Genomic DNA, 20,068 nt, shown 5'->3' with positions numbered 1-20,068 from the left:
CTACAACTAGAGCCTCTTGCTGGAGGGTATTTTTGTGTTTTTTTTAAGCACACCTGGTCAGCCTCATTTTTCATATCATCTGCATTACAAAGCTGTAGAGTATAAAGCTCATGACTCCTTGTGGGGGTGAGCATGACAGACAGTCGTACCACAGTGTCTGTTGCAGGAGTTCTTGACCTTTTGATCACAGATACACATACCCCAAGGGGGAAGTCTTTGAGTGCCTCTCCATGTGCACCTCAATGGATGGCTCTAAAACCTCTTTGCACTGAGATCACTTGTGCCTCATCTTTTCTGCCTATTCTGTGTGCTGTATTTTTTCCTCCTCTTTCCTTAGTGCATGCTCTTAAGCTGCCTTTTCTTTGTTCCCCTTTTAATCTGCATTCATTATGTTCTTTATAATCTTATTGCTATTAATGCTTAGTGTTCTGCAGCACAATAGATTTTTAGGATAGACATCCTTTCAAATACTTGCTGGATTCCCCAAGGGTTTGAGAAAGCGTCTGTTTAAGTGGAACCAGCTGATACATATGGTGCTGCTTAAACCCCACTTACATCCTCCACCTCTGGCAGGTATGTAGGTCTCTAAATGCAGCAAAATATAATAGCTTGCTTCTACAATAGCACCGACTTCTTGCCTCTTTGTGGCACAGCCTTCTGTAAACTTCGCTATTGGGACACAAAGCCGCGATAGAGGAACAGACGAGTGGTCCATCAAACGCGAGGGCTGAGCTCTGGAGGTGGCCTTTTTCAAAAGCCTCTGAGGAATGCAGAAGAAACCCCCTAAGGTGCCTGGCCAATTGTGCAGCTCTGCACGGGGCTGCGGGGAAGGGACTGGATTTCTTCCTGACCCCCACCTGCCAGTCAGCTTAGCCCTGAAGGATAAGCTGATCTTTTGAAGTCAAGGCTTAAAATTGTTGAGACTGGAGGGCATTTCTAATAGGTTACTGGGTTAGCAAAGAAAAGCAAGGTGCTGTGTATGGTATCAGCTTGGCTTTGATCAGATGTTGTAGTGTTGTGTGCACACACAGGCTAGTTTAATAGTGACTACTTAACACTTACGTACACTGTCTGCATCACTAAAGCAGAACACCATACAGCCCTATCTGAGTGGAGAGATCTCAGAGCTTTTTCAGAAGTGGTAACTAATCAAGCAATTATTTTTACTGATAAAACAATGGAGGAGCAATGCACGAACTCTTTGTGGATGTGTGTGTGTAAAATGCTGTGAGGCATTTGCTCATTAATGCTACTTGTGTTTACTCTGTCCTAAAATGAGTAATTAAAAATTAAATCTGAGGTTCTAATTACAGAGTTTAGAGCAATTTTTCCTAGGATTATATTAAATAAAAACTATAATAAGTACTGCTGTGAGGGTGCCCTGATTTGGAGATTTTAGTGCTATTGAAAGACAAATAATAAAAGCAGCACAAACCTACCCAGAGCAATGCACTGAAAATACAATTTCCAAAGGGGAAACACCTTCACCCCTTGAACAGCCATACCATAAATTTTCTCCCTTTTTTTGCTCTTAGTGCTGTTGTAAAAAGCCCAGGCCTGTTTTAAAAACCTGAAACTTTCTCTTACAATGGCCAGGGCTGAGCTTTGAGCCACTGCCACAACTCATTGTCTGTGGAAGAACCCTTGCTGGGAAGGCTGTGATTTATATCAGCCTGCCTGTCATAGGGTGAAAGGAATGCCTGGTTTTTCATTTTGATCAAATGTTAGGTTTGAAAACCACCCACTGCTGTAAACTCAGTTGGAGTGGGGAGATGAGATGGAGCACATTGCATGCTTTGTTGCTGAGATAGTGTTTGAAAGCTGTCCGAATCTGGTTCCCATTGCTGAGTGCAGGGAGGAAAGATGTGGATTTAGAAAAGGAAAAAGTAAACTGAGTACTTGCCCCCCCGCTTTTAGTGAAATAGAAAATAAGGGGCAGTTAAGTAATATATACTCTCTTCAGTAAAAAAACTAAAGAAAATGAAGTCTTTGGTGTAATTCTTTTAGCTTTGGTGTAATTCTTTTAGAGCCTGAATAGATGAACCTGTAGAGAAGGTGGGGTGGAATTTTCCAAGGGGACAAGCAGAAATAACCACCCAGCTCCTCCTGAGAGCTGGTGGACCTGGTCTTATGCTGAAAACTGGTTGGGGGTGACACCAAAGCAGTTCTGTTCTGTAATTGGATTTATTTTCTTTGATCAGGTTTCTTAATTTCCCCCCATCCCCTCATTTTTTATTCTCACCTATTTAGCAGCTTTCACATGGACTTTCCTTTCTGAAAGGATGGATGCTGATACGGTTCTAGAACCACAATATTCTTTCTATTTGAAATGCACAGTAGTTTCTGTGGCTTTTTCTTCTCTTGACTGTGACAACAGCACATAGGACTTTTCTGGTTCCAAGTTTTGTCCTGAGTTTCCAGCTTGGACTACCCTTAAGGTATACAAGCCTCTGATCTGAGTTTGTGGCTTTGAATTTAAATGATATTCAATTTCTGATCTTTTTTTAGGTTAGCTCTCATTTTGGCTGACTTTCATGATGCAGAATACCACTTCTACCTCATTAATGCTACTTGTGTTTACTTTGTCCTAAAATGAGTAATTAAAAATTAAATCTGAGATTCTAATTACAGAGTTTAGAGCAGTCTTTCTTAAGATTATATTAAATAAAAACTATAATAAGTACCTACAGACTCATGTGTTAAGAACATAAGTTCTGTGGTGTGGGCCTGTGATTGTGATCTTCAGATATGATGCTGTTTTTGCTGAGTAAGGGTTCACTGCTATGAGTAGGAAACTTCATCTTGCCTACCTCTGCTGGTATTACATTTGTAAGTATAAAACTAGAAGATATAGATAATTCCCTTGTTCTGACATCACAAACTGTGTACTCTTGGACAAATCATGTCTGTGTTTACGTGGTATAAGAGAGTAATATACTCCCAGAGTGCTTTGAAAATAAGCATGTTCCAGGTTGAAATATTATGGTGACAGTGGCAAAAAAATACCCAGTGTACTTTAACCAGTATATTTGATCAGTCCTGCAGGTCAAAGCAGATTTAAAGGCCATCTGTGGTACAACTCCGTTGACTTATATGAACCAGGATCAAACGTGATTCATGTATTTGTGTGGTCTGACCCCTTTGAATTCTCTGGTCAAGTTATGTTAGGAAGGGAGCGAAGCACAGAGGTTCACTGGTTTTTATGTGTCTGTCTTTAAATAAAACAAAACCCTGTCAACAGCTGACCAGAAGACTTTTGTTTTGCAGTTTTTTATCACAGTTTCAGGGACGTGAGCAGCAAGCTGAAATGTGCTTTTCAACTTACAATATGTAATGTCTCTGAATACTTGAAGTCAGTTAACATGGGTGTTATAACGTAAGTGATTTCTGCCCCCTGCTCCATGAAATAATGTACTCTAGCAGCAGAGCTGCTGAACTAGAACTCTAGTTATTCTGAATACATTTTTAAAACCTTATTTCTCTATTTTTTTTATCTGTAGATTATATTTCCAGACACAAGGGAGGAGTTATCCTGTGGCAATGTAATTCTGGTCCCAGCTGGGACTGGCCAAAAGGATGGACCGGTTACAGTACCAAATAGTGCTCTGTAAAGGTGGTTTGCAAATGCAGAGCAAATCCAAGGTCTGTTTCACCAGGGCAGTCAGGGCTGGGTTTCTGAACATTGTACTACTCCTAATTGCCAGCTGGAACATGTTAAGTGCAGCCGTTATTGTTAGAAACGGCAAACATCAGGTATCATTGCACTGGGGACTAGAAGTCGTTCACAGACTTCTCTTAAACTCTCATTCTTGAAACCTACATCCTATATTTTTCTTCATGCTTGTTATGTTTAACATATAACTTACAAGCGAGCAGAGTACTGAATGTACTAAATGCCGATGTTTTGAGGGTTTTTGTCAGAGGTGTGGTTTTAGGATAACATTTGGTTCTTAATTTCTATGGTACCTCTGGTATCACGCAGGGCTGAGCTCTGACAGGTATGCACGTTATCCCAAAGCGAACTGCAGATAAGGATTTTACAGTTTAAATCTATAGTCTTTTAATTTTAAAAGCTGCTCAGAAAACACTATAAGGTGCCTATCAGTGAGAATTCTCTTGCTAGTAGGAGCAAAGGCCTCATAGGTATGGGCTGATGTGTATTTCTGTGTCGTAGAAAAGGAAGAACGTTTGAGTTTATTACTGTTATCTCTGAGTTAACTAGCTGGTGTAAATGAGGCAATCCTTTGAACCAGTCCAATTTGGAAGTTTTGGGACCTCAGTAATTCACAGGGACGCGTATGTCACAGTGTGATGGCAAGAGATCTGAAACAGCCGCAAGGGTCAGCTCCGATGACTCTTGAGAGACTGGAATTTGGTTAGGAACTGATGTTTTGTTGCATTGGTTGTGTGCGTTTTACAGAGCAGAAAAGGAGTGCTTCTGAAAGCCCTCATAAAACTACAGACACTGAAGGGACTGCGGGAAGCAGCGCAAATTCTTTTTAATCCCCATTTGTACACTTAATTCATGGATTAAGGATCTGAGAGCAGAAAGGGGCTCAGGTCTGAAATGTATGGGCTCCCATGTGGGGTTCATAGAGAGCAGCTGAACAAAATGCTTCATTTCAAAAAACCGATGCACGGCTTCATTCTCTGTTCTTGGGGATGCTGAAGAAGAAGAAAGATGATGACTTTGCAGCTAATTAATCACCGGGAAACAGTAGTCACTAGTGGTGTGTTTTGGATCATCATTCAAGGACCTTCAGACAGAAATAAACCGGAGGACTACAACAGTAGCTTTCTCTAATTATTTTTCTGTGCTTAGCCCTAGTTCATGTATTGAGCAAACCATTTCTCTTCTTCCAATTTATAGTCAGTGATCTCTGGGGCACAGATTCAAAACATCCCGCAGAGTTTATTCTAGAAGCTGACTTGATGAGAGCGTATTTATGTCTTCAAATGAGGCTATTTATTATAGAATTAATTCAGACTCAAAAATCATAGCTAACGTTTTATAGCACACTTAAATGTATATATCTGCTTGAAAAATATTTTCAGATAGATTTTTACCGTGTGTAAATTGGCACAGCCTCTCCAGAGTGGAAAGAAACTGAGCTGATTTACACCCGCTGCAGTTTGGACCCCTTTGATTTCTCTTTTCTCTTCCATGTGTATAATGCACTGAGGAAGACGACAACGCTCTTTAATCTGTGGAGAATTTAGCCACTAATCAAGCACTAAAGAGGCACCATGCCGAGGCTGGGAGCTAAAATCCTAAGGATGAAATCAAGTAATTGCGTTATCTCTTTCTTTTCAGACATCTAGAGAGATGCTTAAAGGCAAAACTAAAAGTAAAGGAATGAATCCAGCCAAGTGGATTTAGCAGAGGGTGGATGTATTAAACTTCCACTGCAAGTGGCAGCAATAGGTGACGTTCAGCACAGCTTACAAAGGCGAACAGTGGGCAGCACCAGCGTGTGGGCATCAGTGTGGTTCTCCCTGGCTGGGTATATCTGTAAGCACACAAAGGAAAATGTACTTAATTCAGGAAAAAAAGTTCAGTGTGTTGTGTGGGTTTGTTTTGTTTTTGTTAAAAGTAGCTTATAAGTGAGAAACTACCTTCAAAAGAGCTTAACCCTTAAGTAAATATGGAAATAAATGACCGAATTTCTAGAGCCTTGTGGTTTGAGTTTGAATTACTGCATCTGGGTGCTGACGGCTACTAGACTCCAAGTATAGTAATGCAAGTTAATGCCTACAAGATTGTACCCTAGACGTGTTGTAACCTCAATTTTGGTCCCTGAGAAGGGCAATCAGCTCATACAGACCTACTGACAGCTCATCTGCACTTTAATTAGCCAGGGATGTGATTGTACTTAGTACAGGAGCAATACTAAAATGCCACTCACATTTCACTTTAAGTGTTCTGTGTCACAGACACCATCACCCAGGAATGAACTGTTGCTATTAAATTTCATAAACAATCATTTGAAATGAAGAGTTGTCCCAGGAGCTGACTTCAGCAGCATTTTAATGGAGCATCAAAGGCACTGTTGCGCAGTGGACAGAATCACAAAACTCCCCTCCAGACAGAAAGAAAAGGTCATTGGGTCTTGGTTGTACTCACCTGAATGGCCAGGTATTACTTGTTCATGCTCTTAGGTCTCCTAAGCAAGGCAAACACTTTGCCATTTAAAATGCAATGACCACTGAACCCACAGATTCCTATCAACCAGCAAACCAACAGGGAAAGCAGTTATCTGGGTAACTAGGGAATTTAACACCAGAACAGCCTTCTGTTTCACTGGCACATCTATGCGCAATGGTTACATACCCGCAAGACAGAATTTAGCTGAGTTCTGGTGGGGGCAAGAACTAGAGCAGTTTAATCTCAGATGTCTTTGAATGGAGAAATTGGGCAATTCTGTAAATAGTTAGGATGGGATTTCAGTTTTAAATCTGGCTGTTAACTTTTCTGTGCTTTAGGGCTATCTAGATGTTTCCTTGTCATACGTGTAAAATAAATATTGCTTTTGATATGAACATATATGAATATAATTGTCATTTACAGAATGGAAAAACTGCTCAAAACAGTATTTTTCTTCCTGGACTCTTGTGCAATTGCTGTGTCCATCCTGCCAATGTCAGTCACTGACAAAGAGACATGCCCCAAGTTCATTCTCTTTGCTCCTGGGCCTGACTTCTGTTGTTCCTGAAGCAATTGTCTTTTTCTGATTCCTGAACTTTTTCATTTGCTGGTGAATGTCCCATCTGGTAAGATCTGACACACCCAGTAATCTCTGTAGTTACAAAAACCTAGACAGATCTAAACCTTCCATGGAAACATGCTGCTTTAATCGTGATTTCGATCAACTGTTTTGCTTTGCTCCCCCAAGTGTTTCAGGATGCTTTCATAACAGAGACAAGGGAATTCTGGGAGGTGGGAAGGAGGATTTGTGTGTAAAATGTGGGATTTAAGGGGATTTAGAAAGCGAGATTAACTGGGTGAGATGTTTAGATCTGACTTCCTGCTGAGACAGCATTTTTTTGGGGGAGTGGTTGGGAAGGCGGTTCAGGAGTGAAAAACTAATAGGGCTGTGTGTGTGTCTCAGGTCTCTTTCCTGCAGCATGCTGAAAGCATCACTGGACCTTGGGCTAGAATGGATATTATCTCCTGTTAGCAGGAAATTTGTTACAGCTGCATGTCGATCATGGTGAGGGTCTCACCTTGCTTTGTATGAAGAACATGATCCTGCCTGCAAGTGGTTGCTACTTAGATGAGGCTGAAAACAACCAGTATGTATTGTTGCGAATGATCTAGAGAAGTGGGAATAAATCCAGGTGTGCCAGTTTAGTTGATTGCTCTCACCGTTAGACCATACTCATCCTAAAATAGTTGTTTCAATTGTCAGCATTTCTAATGAGAACTGCAGAAGTTTAAAAAACAAAACAAAGGAATATTTAACTTCGGTTCCTGAGTTGTTTTTGTTGTGAGGTTTGTTACAGTTCAGAAGAAGCTCTTTGAGTTGGTGATGGTATTGAGACTAAAATGAAGTGAGTGGAAAACACAAAGCAGAAGGATATTTAACAGGACAAAGTTGTCCATGCTGTTACTTGCCAGTTACAGGAGTTAAGTGTGCCCAACAAGTTCCCCACTTGACTACAGCATGAAATGGGTTCCTGCCAACATATACTACTAATATTCCATCAAGGGGGCTTATTTATGCTGTTGTATTAGTAATTTTAAAAGTGCTATCAGAAAACTATTAATTAACATTAATAGTGCCACTAATATTTCATAAATCTGTTGCGGTTGTGGCTTGTTGCTGCATAAGGAGATGTGGTAATTCAAGTATAAGCTTGAAGGAAAATGGCGAGAGTTGCGTTTCTTAAAGGAAATGAAGCTAAAACTTTCCGATCTTAGGAAATGTTCCTAGTCCACATCAGATGCAGATACCGGTTTATGTGACAACGAAGAGCTGATCCTGTAACTTCAACTATGGAATAGAGATATTGCCAGAAAATGCTCAGGAGGCTTATTCCTGTTATTCCAAATACAGCATTCCCAGGAACCAGGTTTTGTTCTGCGCTCCAGATGGATGGAACGGCTGAGGAAGATGCGTTATCTGTGCTGTGCATGGTCGAGGCTGGTAGAGATTTTCAGAAATTACAGCTCCAGATTGTCTAACTATTGTAAGTTTGCAGGTAGCTCAGACAACTGCCATTGATCTTTTGGAAATCAGTAGCATACTTAACTAGTTAATATGGACTTATTGAATAACGTTAATGTATTTAAGACTTACATATAGCTTATTCCTTAGGTTTTCAACCGTTAAAAAGAGTATTGTATAGGAAATACGTTGATTAATGAAAGATGTGTGTGATGTAGAGGTATGGAGGTGGACCAGCTCGTTCTGCTGTGTGGGCTTCTGGAAAGGCAACCATGGTATTGCAGGGGAGCTGCTGATGGGGGGACTCTGAGGGCTTCTCTGTTGCTGTATTTGGCTTTGGTGTTAGGGCAGATCGTTTTAATAGTGATATTTAGTGGCTTACTTAGCAAAAAGCAGTGTTTATAGCTTTCAAACTGAAAATACCATATACACTAATGAAAAGTAGTATCAGTGCCTCTAAAACCTTTAAATGTGAGATAAGGGCTGGTGTGGTGTTTTGAGATGCTGAGCAGTAAACATTTTTCTCAAGTTTGCTTCCAGTTAAAATTGGATTTCAGCAAATTTACATGCAGATTCCATCAAGTACCAATTTTTGTTCAGCCATTGCTATCTGGATTTTTTTCATTAATTTGAAAGCATTTAGGAAAGGAAAAGAGCCAGCACTCTTCTAATTGAGTAACCTAAAGTAAAATTGCTAAATCCATATGTAGGCACTAGGCTGATTTGTTTGTTAATGAGGCTAATTTTGCTGAGACTCGAGGGATCTTGGCATCTCTGAAATCAGGTTGCCTCTGCAGGTACTTAAGACAAAACAAAGAGGCTTAAAGTTTTATGAAAATATGTTTAAATATACATTTTATCTTTGAGTTTATCATAATGTATTGACGCACCATAATATTTTTCAGGTTTATAGTTTTAATGATACCACTTTCCATTACATAATCACCCTTTCAAAGGTCCCAAACCATTTTTGAGCGCTGCTTTTCTTTCTGAAGAAGAGCTCTTACTTATTTTACTTGGGCCTTTTATCTACCTCGAAACGGGTGGCCTAAGGTAATTCAGCAGCTCTGGGAGAACTGCAGATGTGGTGCCTCTCTTGTGGGGTTACCTTAACGTTATTGTGGATAACAAAACGATCATCTGAATTTGGAGTTTGCCATCAGTGTAATTGCAGTGAAGAGTTGTATGGTTTATTCTTGACTGGTTGATGTGAAACATTCTCTTTCTGATGCCCATTGCATCCACGAAGAGTTGGCTTTTGATCACTGCAGGCTTCTGAACTATGCTTTTAGAAGAGATGGTTCATTTTAAATAGTTAAAATCTCCTTCCAGCTCTTTTGCATTTGAAAGGCCTTGGTTCTATAAGAATATTTTTGTATTAGTTCTTCTAGTTGTTAGTGTGGAAACTTTCAGAGGAACAGAGCTGACACAAAGCTCTCGGAAGCTCATTTGGCAGCTGGTGCGTCTGTGGTGCCGGCCGCTGTGCTGTGGGAGGCTGGGGCAGCCAGACAGGAACCTGTGTGGAATGGATTTACTCTGTACCTGTTCTGCTGTGGATTAAATGAGAACAGACTTTTGGCTCTGAACATCTGTGCATAAATTCAGTCTGAATAGGAGGCAAGTTATGAAATGAGATCAGCTCTGAAAAATAATACTAAGCACAACTAATATTTCTAAAAAAAAAAAAAAAAGGAATATAAATTGCTACCTTTTGAGCAGCTGAAGGAAATTAAGGGCTTGTATAGGCTCTTAGATTTTGCCAGATTTTATATTGATTCACATTAAGGCTATTTTTCCTGAAAGTTTGTTTCAAAACAGGTGTGAGCTCTCGGCTTTAAGAGGATATGTACCTTAATGTAACATGTCTACAGGTACAGAATACAGTGCAACAGCATTAGTTTAATTCACATTACTGATGTTCTTTCCCACCTGACCTGAGGAGCCTTTTCTGACCTTTCTTGCTCCCGAGTGTCCCCATTTAGCTGTTGTAAGGGGGCACTGATTGTGTGCTGGTGTCTCTGCTCAGATGGTGTGGAAACAGTTACCAGGTTGAGTCAAGTTTCAGTTACTGCCTGGCTGGGCCAGATTTGAACCGGGTACCTGGCGGGGAGAGATTTATTTTTGCCAAATCTGAGCATAAGGATGACTGGTAAGGAGGGGGGAACTAGAGAATGAAAGTAAAGAATACTAATTGTGTAAGGGGAAAAAAGTGGGAGACCTCATGACAAATAGTAGTGTGTTATTAATGACAGCATGTATTGTGCAAGAGAATAATCTTCCATGCTTGATGGGAGACAACTGTTATCATGAGGGATTCACTATAATGCTTTCCCCAAGTGCGCTGTGTACAGTGAGTGGTTTGCAGGCTGCTTTAAAGTGAAACTCTGTGTCTCTGAATCAATGTATGCATGTAGATCTAAAATATACCCCATTCTCTTTTGAAATGGGCTGCAAAGAGTTCCTGCAGTTCTTCCTGCAGGGGGGAGTCCCTGCTGAGGAACTGATTTCAGGGAACCCGGCACTTTTGCTGTAGACTTTGCGTGATGTTAGACAAGTTATTTCTTCTGTCTGCCCAGTGATTCCTTTAATACAAATTAAGGAGAATAGGACGTCTCTGCCTCACATAAGTTCTTGGTGATAAGAACTGTAAGATACTGTGGCAGACAAAGGGATGCCCAAATATTGCAGCCACCCATAGATTCCTGTAGCCTTTCATGGTGTTTATCCCAAGCCAGGACTAAGGTGTGCAGGCAGAGAACATGTGAGCAAATCCGTGCGGTGCCTCCACTCTGGCTGGTTCTAATTAGTCATTTTTATGAGATCCAGAGCCAGACAAAAATGAGGAGCCCTCCCCTTGTGTAGTTTCCTGTTTGCTGGGTGCATGTAAAAGAGATCTGGCCCTGATGTATGTTAATAATGAGCTGATAATGTAAGCCAGCTGAGAGATGTGGAGTTAGTCTGGTACGCTGCCAAGTGGGAGGTGAAAGTTCAGGAACTGACTCATGTTGCCAAGACCTGGTCCTGCGGAGAAGGTCTGCCCATTAATAGATTGAGTTTCTCATTAGGGCTCCACAGCACATGCTCACAGCTTTCAGGTCTCGGGCTGAAACCCAATACCAGCGAAAGCTTGCCGAACGGAGCGGCAGATTTACTGGTAAATAAAGGATTAAAGGAGCACTTGGCAGGGTTGTTGGACTGGAAACCTGACTAGCCTTTGAAGATTTCTCCATAGTGTAGGTCCTTCCTTTAAATTTATACCAAGAAGAGACTTGTTCTGCTCTTTACCATGCAGCCCACAGGGCAGGAGTTTTATGTAGTCTGCGCTATATCAAGGGTATATGATGCTTGTATCTGCCTTTTAAATCAAATGCATGATATTGCCTCTGAAGTAAAACATCACAAAAAAGTTGTTAGCTCAAGAGGAGCCTGGTGTAAACAGGCTTCCTCATACCCCCTAATCCTTGTCTTTCCATGGAGGACAGTACCATGCATTACTTTTCCCAGTGAGAAGCTCAGTATTTACAACATCTCTAAACCTACTCTTGTTTTCTTTTTCTTTGCTCTTTTTCTTGAATGAGGATCTCCAGTGAGCTAGCACAACCGCCTGCCTGGGTTACAGCATGTGCTGTTTATTACAGCTGGCCATGAATGGAGCTCATACGTGGTTAAACAGCTCTAGCAAACTGAGATGCAGACAGGTTTAAATAGACTTATAAAAGAAACAAAAAATAGCAATCCAAAAGCCCTACAGCAGACGAGAGTGTTAATACACTACTCTGGCACTTCAGGGTGGCATTGGCTTTATATTTCTTTAATAGGAATCATTTTTGCTTTCAGTAAAGTTTTGGTCCTTGAATTTGCATGACATGATGACTCTCATGCCACTCCGGCTTTACATGGAGTCAAAAGGAACTGCCGGGTGAGTGTTGTAAACTGCTCATTATTTGACTAGCACGTAGCAAAGCTCATGGTAGTTTCCTTTTTATTTAATCTGGGTCTTTTGTTTTTGTTAACTAATGGAGACAGCAGTGAATTTTATTTCACCCCTCTTCCAGCAGAAGGGTTTCCTTTGTTCCTGCATGTCCAGAAGCCACAGGCATCTTTAATTGTTGCTGAGATCATGTTGTCTTGATCGAACAGCCGTGCTAGACCACAGTCTCTTCTGATGTAACACATCTGGCTTCACTGAAATTACAACAGGGAGAAGGTATTTGGCTTTTTCCTTTCTCAGACGTGATATGACCAGTCAGTCTGAGGGTTAGTTAAAGAGCTGGATTTACAGTTTATCAGAAGACTTCTGATTAAATCCGTAGCTTTATTTTGCTTCTAGTTCCTGTGCCACCAGAGCTGATGTGGTCTCTTGCTGCAGAGCCAGCAGTGAGCGGATGGTGTTCGTTGTATTGAGACGTTTTAGCCACCCACACCAGCTTTGCTGGCCTTTAGAGGGCAGATTAAAACACTCCTAATGCTTAACAGCATAAATCCTGAGGAGATCTTATGTAAACATATTCAGTCAGCACTCAATGATTTCCCTGGGGAGCAAGGCTGAATGAAGATGATTTTCAAAGAAAGGGAAAAATTAATTTTATCTTTAAGGACTGCACCTGTTAAAAAAATTGTAGGCTGCACGGTGGTTTTAGCTGTGTGAATTAGGATCTGTGGCAGGGACATGGGAGAGGAGGGATGTTCAGAAGTTATATTAGGAAAGGACAAAAATAGTACTTGCAAAATATATAGCAAGGCTCTATTTCATTGATTTGCAGGGACGTCTTGCAGTTCTTGAGCAACAGCACTTTAGGAGCGTGACACATTCAGCCTCTTAAATACAGTACAAGAGTCATTTGCTCTGCACAGTTTTGTGGCACTCAGCTTAATAAACTCGCATCCATCATCGTCATCTGGCTTTGCCAGTGACTTCAAGGGTGCTTGAGAAGCAACAGTAAGGTGGGATTCTTAGAAGAGGATTCTGTTTTCTCCCAGCCCCAGAAAATACACTGACTCTATTGTACCTTCAGAGGTGTGCGGGTCAACTTTGTTAATCCACTCCATCCCTCCTTGAAGACTTGCCGGACTGTTTCTCTGCTTTGTACACTGGATCTGGGTTCTTATAAGGTATCTTCGTCTTAAATATGCCTTGATTTTGGTTTCTGAACTTATTCATTTGGTGCAAACATTGTCTTGAAAGGAAGAACTTGGTCTCCTTGGCTTTTGCATCCTAATTCCAGAACTGGAATTGCCAGATGTCTTATCCTGACACTTTCCTCAGGTATGGTACAGATGATGTCTTTTGGTTTGACCTTTTTCAGCAAATCATAGCAAAGCAATTGTAGCAAATAAAAGGGACTTTGGAGAGGGACTTCTAAATCACCCTCTCTACCTTAAACAATAAAAACAATTAAAAGCATGTGTACATGATCCTTTTTTTGGCATTTCCTCACCATGACTCTGAATTCTGTCAGGACTGCTTGTGTCCCTCTGGAGGATTCCTGCTTCTGGATCTCATTCTTCCTCTGGTAGTTTTGACTTTCTCATACCATGTACTGATACCACAACCCCTGTAGTGCTTTGTTCTTCCTGTGATTTCTTCACCCACCTGCTTCTCTGTTGCAGGTAAACTGGAGAGATTAAAGAATGGCTTGAGCTGAGCTGGCATGGGGACTGGGGCTTAAGGAGCCTATTCCCTTCTGCTTCTACCCTTCAGCACCAGTATCCACCAGAGACCACCCAGTGGCTGCTGTGCAGAGCTGGGCTGCTGCCACAAAGCTTTTGAGTCAGGACAGGGTATTTGGGAGAAACAACAATGAGTTTTGGGGAGGGGCAGCTGCTCACCCCAGTATCTTCTGGCCTTTGCTCTGTTAGTAACACAGCTGGGTCACCTTTTAGGAGACAGCCCCTTAAAAACAACCCTTGGAGATGCTGTGACCACAACAACACCGGTGCTCTAACCATCCCTTTTAATTAATCCTTGGGAAGGAAGGTGTTTCACCAGATGGATTTCCCCTTGTTTTCTGTGCTGCTGCTGTTCTGGTATGATGAGCTGCTTTGTGCTCTGTGACAAAGAATTACTTGGAGGTTAAAGGTGATGCTGAGTTCATTTCCCGAGTGAGCAAGGCTGCCCCCCACCCCCTCAGCCTCATTTCTCAATTAACCTCCTCATAAATCCTCATTGCATTTTTGAAATTGAGATGATTAGCAGGGCTGTAGCCAGGACAGTGGGATATTCTGGCATGTTGTAAGTCACAGCATGCATGCATGCAAGTATTTTATCCGTGCAAGTATTAAAAGTGTGCATGCGTTACGTCTGTTACTGTTCCCAATTCCTTCATGGAGGAGGAGTGAAGAACGATAATTGTCAGTCTTCACTCTTCACTTTTTTTTAAATTGCCCAACCCCTAAACAAATCGTGTGGCTTTGAGATGTTTGTTATCAATCTTTGTGTAAATGAAGTTTGGAAATGGAAGGATTTGGTTTGTGGGCAATGACATCAAATGGGTGTAAAGATGTCTGACTTCTGTGCTTTGATAAAAACTCCTGGCAAAGCCAATTCAGTTCCCTGCCTCAGTTCCCTATCTAGATGGTTGGAAAGATTTTCATCTGCTGTGTCCTTGCTTACACCTACATATCCGAAGGATCCATCCTGCACGGATCTGAGCACAGCTCACACTGAGCTTTGTACTCTTGGTCCTTGTTGAGTTTTGTGGCGGTGGAGGGTGCTGAGCAAATTGCACCTTTCAGGCTCTAGGACCTTAATTTCCTCTTAAACAAGGAGCTTGTGCAAAGCAATTTAATGTCTAAACAGAGGAGCGAGTGCCTACCAGCATCTAACAAAGACTTAACCAGCAGAGGAACACATGTCTCTGTTAAAAACCAGGGGAAAAGACATGGGGCAAGGAGCTGATACATTGCCAAGGCCAGAACTATTTGTTTCATGTTTGTAACTTGCATCTTACATGTTCCCATTTTGACAACACTTCAGTAAACAGAAAAATAATAATAAATCTGTGTTATTCATGTAGCTGATCATTGTGATGTTCTGGCCGAGGTTTTGAATTTTATGGGGATTTTTGTAAGCCGTTTTGTATGTCTAAATTCAAGACATCCTCTGTGGAGCCCTGTCTTTCCCCTTTTTGGCATAGTCTTCAATGGGAGATCCACAGTCCAGATCTCTGAAAAGTTACTGGTTAAGTTAGAAAATCCTAACCAGATAGTCTATGTACTCCTTGCTTTATGACTTCCATTGGGTTATTTTTGCCTGCTTTTTAAAAAAAAAAATGTTTAAAAAGCAGTGTTTTTACCGAATCTTCTGTCTGATGAACTCAATCTGCTTTTTAAGCCCAAGCCAATCAAACTTTGACTTCTCTCATTTCATTGCTAGAGAAACTGGCTTTCAGAGGTTTCCTCTGGCTCCATATGTTTTCAATGGAGCTGGGAATAAACTCTGGTGTTCCAAATCCTTCTCTTCTCCACAGCTATCAGACAAAATCAGCTTAAGTGTTATTCGCTTTGGACTTCTAGTGCTGACACAACGAGTGAATGCAGAATCCATGGAGTTTAGGACAATGGGGCAAACAGCATTGGAATGAAAGGCCATCATATGACATTTTACCTACTGTATGTTGCTCACAGGACACTGACATTTGCAGCATCCGGCAAGGGGGAGAAAGCCTGATTACTTGAATGGTGTCTATAGAAAGTTTTCCAAACCTTATCTCTTAACAAAAGCTTTCATTAATGGAAACTCGAGTTCCAGATATTTATCTTTGATTCTAAGCAGTACACGAGCTTAAGTATGTCAGCTGGCCTTGGCAGTACAGACATTTGGTAATGTCAGCACTGTGAGTGGAAATTATTTCGGAAACCTTCGCTGACCTTTGCATATACACTGTTGTCTTACAGACTTTTAAGGTCATCAGCCAGTCTGAGAACACAGTTTATAGATTTCAGTCCTGAATGTCAGTCGGTCTTTGACGCACATGTCTCGGTTATGTGAATTGAGGGTGATAGAGAAGATGGGTTTGCAATAAAAGGGTATTTTGGAGTTTCTTCTATCAAAGGGTGGGATGTATAGAACTGTGACCATCAAAAACTGGAGCTCGTAGGCTGTCATTAAATGATGGGAAATGCATTTTTAATGTGCAGTTTCCTGAAAGCTTTCATTGTGTTTCCAAATTAAACTTGAAAGATTCTGTTTTCTGTGTATGATAAGGCTGTACATCACAAAACAACAGTTTGTGCTTTATACATATGTGCCTATTGTGTCAGTAATCCTGAGGAAAATGGAACAACCTGACAGATGTTGGATAATGCCTTATAATGCAGAGGTCTAATCCTGGTTTCTAATAGATAAATACTGAAACCAAGGGGACAGGCACATGGGTTCCTTGAAGGCTCAGGGGCTCATCAGACATCAGGCAGTGAAGATACGTGGCCATTGGCCGGTAATCTCTCACCTATATCTAAACTCTTAATTCCCCATCCAAAAGAAAGTTGTTTCAAACCAACCTCATAAAAGAATGGCTTAAAAATAGTAAGCTTTTATGACTGTTCCAGTCAATACAGCACCCAGGGCTCCAGCTCCATGTGAAATCCCCCCAAAGAAAATTCCTCCTACACTAGAATCCAAGAAATAATAATACAGATCAGAGTTCAGTGTTTCATATCCAGCTCCAAAAATGAACTTGCTAGATTATAGGAATTTGAGCTGGCCTGTCACATTGGAGCCAGTTATGTGCTTACCAGATGCCTGTTTGGGTTCAGATGAAGTGCTGCAGAAGTGTATGATGCCAGAAAAAGGATTAAAAAGTCACCAGGCTGTTAGGAGGAATAATGACTTGTAAGCCTTAACTTTTGTTCTTGACTAATGCTGGCTTTGCTTGATGGTTCTTAATCTTTTCCACGCTGGACTCCATCTCTGGACAAGCCATAACTCGTTTGCCAATGTAGGAGGGTGAAGCACTTGCTGCCTACTTGTAGGTAGCAGAGTGCCCCCAAAAATGGGACCACGGTCAGTCTGAGGATAATGTGCTACGGCAAAAATCCTGGGAATTGCAGCAAAACAGCTGTAAAGTTTCAAGCACAGACCCTGATCAACAGCTCTTTGAAATCAGAGGGGTTCACTTGTCTCTGCAGCTCGCTGAGTTTATTTCTGTTGTTTGCAGATCTGTTGAAGCCAAAGGTATTCCCTCAGTAGCAATGGTGCCCAATCTAGAGTATCTCTAATGATAAAACACTTCAGCAAAATATACCTGTGTGCTTAAGTCAATTAATGCTTATGTTGAAGGAAGTGCTTGTATGCTTTCTTCAATTAAAGCTTGTTGCCCTGTAATATTACAAAGCTCTTGGCCTGAGACAAGAGGATGTCTAATAAAGGAATTCTAATCATTTGTCAAGTCAAATTCAATAACCAAACTGACCAGTAAGACGCTGACTTCTTGTGTAGCAAACCAGGTGTATTTAAAATAATGGTGGCATCTCTCATGGCAATGGTTGCTCTTTGCAAAGGGCTGCAGGGAGGTGACCAAATCTCAGCAGGCTCATCCAGGGCAGGTGAAGGGATTTACAGAGGAAACTGACACCAAACTGCTGCTGTTTCAGTAACCAAGTTCCTATTCTGCTTCTGGACCACAAGAAATGTGGGCTTTGCTGTTTTCTTGAAAGGTCCATGGTCCCAAGTGGATGTAACCTTAACAGGCTAATATTTTGGTTCAGCCAAGGGGAAATCCATCAGTGCAGGAGAGGTGGCCTTTGTGGATTCCCTTCCAGCAGGATTAACATGTATGCCAAGGGCTGGAGACTTACAGGATTGTAACAGGGTGCTCAACTGATGTTATATTTTAAAGATGAATCTACTTGGCAGAAAAGGTCTTGTGCTGGTGTTTTCATTGTCAGGTCTCTTACCTTTTTCTTTGTCTCTTTTTCCCTTTAATTGGGTGTTTTTGTTTATTTCGTTGGTTGGGTTGTGTTGTCCAGTCATGGCAGTTTGCTTATTTATGAAAACTATTTCTACCATCCAGTGGTGATGCATAAATTAAACATGAATCAACACATGTTAATTCTGCATTTCAAATGTACGGCTGCTGTCCTTTGAGAGCTTTGATTTTCCCCCCCTCCCCCATTTCTTTCTTTGCTGTTTCTTGATTGCCCAACACCTGCTTTCCAAAGCAATTCATTTTCCCAGCACAGTCACTATGTGCACACCCAACACGATTGTAGTGAAGTTGTCTGTCAGCCGGAGTGATTTGGTGTAATGCCACATATTGATTATTTATTACTTGAAAACATTTAGTTAATTTTGACCGCGTAATTAGCGTGCTAGCAGCCAGCCATGCTAGAAGGGCAGTGAATCTATTACTTGCAAAAATCCTTGAGCTCTGCAGACTTTGGTGAGAAGGCTGGTAAAAGACTCTCTCCCTGTAGGGCTTTTTAGAGACCTTCAGGTGTTCCTGAGTTTCAGATGGATCTGTACATTATGCGTTGCCCTTACGGTTGCCGTTCTTTGAAGAGCTGAACTTACACATAAACCTAAATCCTGACTCTGACGGGGTTCCCCAAGGCCATTGGAACTAACATATGTCTGAGGGCAAGGGCTATTTTAAAATTTTAAAGGCAGTCTAGTACTGGATGCATTGTCATTCATTTACCTTCTGTACCTATAGTTAATCTCTTTGGTATGAGTTAGAAAGAGACATGAGTAGTATTATGTAATCTACATGTATTTTAACTGTTCTCTATCTACCCTAATTATGTAATAGTTTTTGTCTTTTAACAATATATGCTGTTAATCTTTACAACAGGCAAACAACATCTATGTCAGAAAAAATCTGATTTCAGCTGAAGCTTAAAATTGGCCAATATCTGGTAGTTTCTCTTGTGCGCTTGTTGAAATATTTCTAGCCTCTGATGTGCATCTGTGTTTAAATAGCTTAGAAAGCTGGGGTACTGTTGGTATGGAATTATAGAGGTGTAGACCATAGTGCTGGAAACAGTAATATGAGCGCAGGTTTCTTGACAGAGGAAGAGAGTGAAATGGTGTGTGTGTCAGTTCTTAGAAAAGCAGTTTCTGCCTTTTGGCTGTAGAACAGAAACTCTTTGATGTCCTGGCCAGTGTTCCTGTGGGGCTGGTGATCAGCCATCCATGGGGCCTGGGGTCCGCAGACCGAGCCGATGAACCGAACATGTGCAGTGACTGAACACGAGGATGGAAAGACAGGAGGGAGTTTCTAAGTGGGCAGAAAGTTCAGAAGGGGGTGCTGTGACCCGGAAAAGAGTGGGGAAGGTGAGCACATGTGTGTGTTGAAAGACACCCTGTTTACTTACAGAATTGCTTTTGCAAGGCTTTGACTTGGATTTGTTGCCAGTCCCTAAGAGAACTGGTGTGTGTGAACTTCAGCAGAAGTTTTGTTAGGGAGGCAGGACATTGCATAGGAATGACAAGTAACCTATTTATTTCTCAACCAGGTGATAAGTCAGACTATTCAATGAGTACTTTATGTGTTTGCTGGGTGTGAGTGAAGTGCTGCTGCAGTGCAGTTCAGTTCAGCTGTGTGAAATGGCTATTGGAACAAGAATGTCCGCTGCTATGGGAACCCTCCTCTTCTTACTCCCTCTGGGAGGATGAATAAGTGATCATGCTGCTCACAACCCTTTGTGTTTCACCTGTATGTATGTGTGACAAAATATTTATTGCAGATAAACGTGAGGTAGCACTAAAGCCTGCTTTACTTTTTGTTTGTGAATGTAATGCAAAAAAAGAATTAGCTATATCTAAACATATAGCTACATCGTAAATATTTTTTGCATGAAGTAATGCTCTTCCCTACCTTACCAAGTATCTCCACTAAAGTTGTAGTAAATGTCCCTTTGAACCCATAAACAGATTTGATCTAACTTACGCCACCTTT

The 20,068-nt window shown here is 41.3% G+C and overlaps 1 protein-coding gene across 2 annotated transcripts in view; it reads left to right on the top strand.

Annotated features, from left to right (window-relative positions):
- TMEM132C (transmembrane protein 132C) overlaps positions 1–20,068 on the top strand; it is a 166,092-nt gene that overhangs the window by 26,720 nt on the left and 119,304 nt on the right. The gene's annotated exons all lie outside the window — the stretch shown is intronic.

Source organism: Streptopelia decaocto (genome assembly GCF_964273445.1).
Source record: "Streptopelia decaocto genome assembly, chromosome: 15".
Lineage (NCBI taxonomy): Eukaryota > Metazoa > Chordata > Aves > Columbiformes > Columbidae > Streptopelia > Streptopelia decaocto.
Note: the sequence above shows the minus strand (reverse complement) of the source record. Positions and strands in the feature narration are given on the sequence as shown.